The sequence below is a fragment of the Jaculus jaculus genome, chromosome 19 (assembly GCF_020740685.1).
Source record: "Jaculus jaculus isolate mJacJac1 chromosome 19, mJacJac1.mat.Y.cur, whole genome shotgun sequence".
NCBI lineage: Eukaryota > Metazoa > Chordata > Mammalia > Rodentia > Dipodidae > Jaculus > Jaculus jaculus.
This window is the reverse complement of record NC_059120.1, coordinates 22,595,222-22,600,695: the sequence shown is the minus strand read 5'-3', so window position 1 is coordinate 22,600,695 and position 5,474 is coordinate 22,595,222. Positions and strand designations below refer to the sequence as shown.

General features: G+C 43.8%; 1 long non-coding RNA gene across 2 annotated transcripts; it reads right to left on the bottom strand.

Moving 5' to 3' along the window:
* Positions 1–910: 910 nt before the first annotated feature.
* LOC123455957 lies at positions 911–5,224 on the bottom strand. 2 transcript variants are annotated; one of them, XR_006634258.1, is made up of 3 exons: positions 5,117–5,224; positions 1,079–1,353; positions 911–1,009 (listed from the first exon to the last, which is right to left on the bottom strand). It is a non-coding gene; the product is annotated as an uncharacterized LOC123455957 (long non-coding RNA). The 2 variants fall into 2 exon arrangements; XR_006634259.1 differs by lacking the exon at positions 911–1,009 and having other exon boundaries at positions 1,028–1,353.
* Positions 5,225–5,474: the final 250 nt, after the last annotated feature.

The window sequence follows — 5,474 nt, the reverse complement described above, 5'->3', positions numbered from 1 at the left end:
ATTAGTATATAGCTATATATCTATCTATATATATATATATGTATACACACACACATATAAATGTGTGTGTGCAGGTGCACATGTGTGCAGGTATGTATGTGTAGAGATCAGAAGACAACTTCATATGTCATTCCTCAAGTACTGTCCATCTTTTCAGAGATGGCCTCTCCTTGGCCTGGAACTCACTAATTATGCTAGACTCAGTGGCCAGCAAGGCCCAGGGATCCTCTTGTCTCCTGGTGCTGGGATTATAAGCAGACCACCATGCCCTGCATTTTTACATGAGTTCAGGTCCCAATGCTTGCAAAGCATACAGTTTATCAACTGAGCTATCTTCTCAGCTCCTGGATCAAGTTTTTTCTTTCAATATTACAAACAAAGTTTTGGCTCTGTTTATGACTGTCATACTGTTTGGAGGGATACACTCTGTGTCAGTCTTCAATCATGAGAAGTTTCTCCAAAGCTGGGCGTGGTGGCGCACGCCTTCAATCCCAGCCCTCGGGAGGCAGAGGTAGGAGGATTGCTATGAGATCGAGACCACCCTAGAACACAGAGTGAATTCCAGGGCTAGAGTGAGACCCTCCCTCAAAAAGCCAAAAAGAGAAAAAAGAAGTTTCTCCAAGAGCGATATTTTTCTTTTTATTAGTCTTTCTGCCTCTGTGAAGTGGCTTCTTTGATAGGTCTATCGCTTTTGTTTTTATTCATCGAGGTAAAAGCCTTGGCTGAACAGCACATGACTGACGCCTATTCAGCAACTATCACCGATTTTCCACCTGCATAGTCCTTATCGCTTTTAATTCTGATTCCAGCTCTATCACCCACCTTGGCCTCCTGCTCTCACCAGAAGTGGACTTTGAGGTCACGATGAACAGCACAAGATTAAATCAAGCACATGATAAGATGATGCAATCGGATATGTGGGAAGTGTGAGATATTCGAGGCTGCTGCTGACCCGCCACAGCACACTGCTTCCAGTGGTAGGTTTTCTTACCAGGAGAACGGGCACAGGCTGAAATAACAATTAAAATTAGAGCACATGGCATGCTAAAGCAGCAGTGCCATCATTTATTATCATTACCAGGTATCACAGTGGAGGTGCTGGGTTTCACTTGAGGGGCCGCGTACAGACTTGTTTGTACTGACACTGCCACAAATATGCGGGCGACACATTGTGCCGCAACGTCCTGAGGGTTATGATGTCACTCAGCGGTGAGAATCTTCCAGCTCCTCTATCATCTCATGAGACCAACATCATGTATGTGGTCTACCATTGACTGAAATGTCATTTTGTGGTCTATGACTACTTCCATAATCAGAGGCCAAAGCTGTCATCAGCCAAAATTGGTTACCAGCCTTGAAAGAGAGAAAAAGAAGTCAGTTTCTCTCACTGTGGGAAGGTTCCAATGGGGTTCCTGAGGGCCCGCTATTTACATGTTGTACTTGTGGGCTTTTTTCTCTTTTAATATTTTATTTATTTGAGGGAGAGAGAGAATATCCATGCCAGGGTATATACAGATTCATGTGCCACCTTGTGCATCTGTCTTGATGTGGGTACTGGGGAATCCAACCTTAGTCCTTTGTCTTTGCTGGAAAGCACCTTAACCACTAACCACTAAGCCATCTCTCTACTCAGTCTTCCTTTTTCTGTTTTCTTTTTTTAAGTAGGGTTTCACTCTAGCCCAGGCTGACCTGGAATTCACCCTGTAGTCTCAGGGTGGCCTCAAACTCTTGGTGATCCTCCTACCTCTGCCTCCCAAATGCTGGGATTAAAGGTGTGTTCCACCATGCCCGGCAGGTTTCTTTTCTTGAGACAGGATCTTACTCTATAGCTCAGGCTGGCCTGAAATCCACAATGTAGTCCCAGCTAGCCTTGAACTCAAGGCCATCCTCCTGTCTCTGGCTCCTGGATGCTAGGATTAAAGATTGTGGTGATGTGAATGAGCTGTCTCTTATAGCCTCGTGTGTTTTGAATGCTTGGTCCCCAGCTGGAGGCCACATGAGAGATGGAGCCTGGCTGGAGGAGGTATGTCACTGGGCCAGGTCTCGGGGTTCATTAGACAGCTGTGCGGCGGCTTGCTGTTGACGCTTTCTGCCAGTTGCTGTAGCAAGATGGGCTGTCCAGCCTGCGCCCAGCCTGCATAAGCCTAAATGAACCCTTTCCTCCCATCAGCCGCCTGTTTGGGCCAGGTGGTTTGTCCCAGCAAAGCGCAGGCTGCGACACAGGTGTAAGCCACCATGCTTGTCTGGGAGTATCACTCTTGGTAATAGTGGGATGCCGGTACAAAACTGGGAACTAGTTTACCTTGGATTTTTTTCTAATTTTTTTTGTTACTTTTCTTTATTATTTGAGAGCAATAGATAGAGAGAAAGAGGCAGATCGAGAGAGAGAAAGAGAGAGAGAGAGAGAAAATGGGCACGCCAGGGCTTCCAGCCACTGCAAACGAACTCCAGATGCTTGCACCCCCTTATGCATCTGGCTAACGTGGGTCCTGGGGAATCGAGCCTTGAACCAGGGTCTTTAGGCTTCACAGGCAAATGCTTAACAGCTAAGCCATCTCTCCAGCCAAATGCCTTGGATTTTGCAACCAACCTGGTATCCAGGAGTTCAGAAATGTAGGAGTCACTCTTCAAATGGTGAATGGGAAGAAAAGGCCCAGTGAAGCATAGCATGACTTTAGATCTCTTTGTCCATGTGGGCAGCTTGGACATGATGCTCTACAACACTAAAGGCTGCATCTATTTTGTACCTGATTTGACTATATAAAAAGCTTAATTTAAAAAGCAGCTGAGGGGCTGGGTGTGGTGGCACACACCTTTAATCCCAGCACTTGGGAGGCAGAGGTAGGAGGATTGCCATGAGTTCGAGGCCACCCTGAGATTACATAGTGAATTTCAGGTCAGCCTGTGCTAGAGAAAGACCCTACCTCCAAAAACAAAAAAACAAAAAAAAAGTAAAAGGCAGCTAAAGGCTGGAGAAATGGCTCCACAGTTAAGGCACTTGCATGCAAAGCCAAAGGACCCAGGTTTGATTCCCCAGGGCCTACATAAGCCAGATGTACAAGGTGATGCATGCATTTGGAGTTTGTTTACAGTGGCTGGAGGCCCTGGCATGCTTATTCATTCTCTCTTTCTCTTTCTCTAATAAGTAAATATTTAAAAAAAAAAAAAAAACAAAGAAAGAAAATAAATGGTAGCTGAGGCTGGGGAAATTGCTCAGTAGCTAAGGTGTTTGCCTGCAAAGCCGAAGGACCCAGGTTCGATTCCCCAGTGCCCATGTAAAGCCAGAGAGATGCACAGCTGCACATGCATTTGGAGTTCAGTTGCAGCAGTCAGAGGCCCTGGTGAGTCCATTCTCTCCACCCCCATCCCCATCCCACTTGCAAATAAACAAATAAAAATATTTCTAAAAATAACATTAAAAGTAGCCAAGGCTAGAGAGATGGCTCAGTGATTAAAAAGCACCTGCTCACAAAGCCTGCTTGCCAGAGTTCAAATCCCCAGCACCCATGTAAAGTTGGAGATGGCTCAAGTGAATGAATGAATGAAAAGAATTTAAAAGATAGCCGAGGAGATGGAGAGAAAAGCTAGGTGGATAAAGCACTTGTTGAGTACCTGAGTTCCAACTCCAGTACCTATGGGAAAGCCAGACATGGCGGCTAGCTTGGCAAGAGTTCAGACTTCAGAGGAGTTAGAGAGCAATAACCAATGCCTGAAAGTTGTCCTCTGACCTCCACATACCCACTGCAGCGCATGCACGCACACACACACACACACACACACACACACACACACACACACACAAAATAAATAAATTTAAAAAATAAAAATCACTAAAAGGCAGCTGATACTGCTGTTTCTCTAGATATTGCCAGCAAATACATTTAAGGAAATTTCTCAGGAGGAAGAAATGTGATGTGTTTATCAGAGCAGCTAACAGTCTGCAATCATCTTGAGTGGGCAATGATGAGCCTGACCATTCCATTGTTTCCTAACTGATATGTTTATTCTAGTGTGTTCCAGATTACTATGACTTGGGTCACCAAGATGATTGCAAAAATAGATACCTCTTTAAGTCAGGCCATAGTGAACAATGGTCTTTAATTGCCATTGTGCCCAAAATAAAGACTTGAGTACTCTTGAATTATCTTTATTGCCTGAACTTTGAATTGCCTCATTTGATAAGTCTGATTTGTAGAGATTCCTGTTAAGAACTGTGTGTACTTCCTTGACAGGGAATGTAGAGTTTCTTAGTATTACCCAGCTAGAAGCCATTATACTGGTCTCCTTGATGTGTTATATTTGAAACTAACTAAAATCCTTCAGTATAAACTGGGCATGGTAGTGCACACTTTTAATCCCAGCACTTGAGAGGCAGAGGTAGGAGGAACATTGTGAGTTTGAGACCAGCCTGATACTACATAGTGAATTCCATGTCAGCCTAGGCTAGAATGAAACCCTACCTTGAAAAAAATAAAACCTTCAGTATTTGTATAAAACCTTCCTTGTTCATCAATGAACTCCTTGTGGTTGGGATTAAAAAAAAAAAAATGAAGAAAACACAAAGAATCATTCTAGCAATTTGGCATTGTGAATTGAGTACTCAGTAATGAAGCTAAATAAACCCATTATGATGATGACAGAAAGTTGTGTTGATGCCCAACGTTTTCTCAACACTAACAGGCTAACCAAAAAGGGAAAACTATTAAATTGAGCCTAGAGCTGACTTCATAGGTAGCAAACTATAACCTAAGTTAATATACAAACACACTGCAACCTAATTAGAGAATATACCCTTATGAGAAGTAGCTGAGTCTTAGTTACTCACAACAAATGAGCTTTCTGTCAATCAACCACAACAAAACCAACATATCCAGATAGACAACTGCTGAACTAACTGGGTTATTTCTACATGTTTCCTCCATTTTCTGGGGCGTGAGACCCTCTGAACTGCCTTTATCCTGAGCTCTACCTGAGATCCAGCAATCTTTTTTTTTTTTTAATCTAATCTGTTTAACGCTACAAAATGTAATTTTGTCATAGGTTTTTCTTTTAAATAAGCTGCCTAGGCTATTGAGGTTCCTCAACAGAGCAGAGAAAGCCTGGAGTAACTCCCTACCTGAGAAACATCTTGCAGGACAGCACAACACAGGGGTGCCTGGGGTACCCAGAATCCCCCCCTGAAAGCCAGGATGGGCTCCTCACGGACACATTCAGAAGACTTTCTAGACGACAAAGTAAATAAGATCCCCAGACCTGAAAATCACGTGGGCTGCGTCAGATGGACCAGCAAAGAGACATTTGCAAACAGATTCCAAAGTCCATAGTCATCTCGTTCCCACCACGGCTACAAGCAGTTCCCAAGGTATTTTAAGTTCCTAAACTCAACCAGCTACTCACTGGAGAGCATCCAGGGATCAAGGGTTAGATGTTGCATAACATAGCACATGATATCTCTCTCTCTCTCTCTCTCTCTC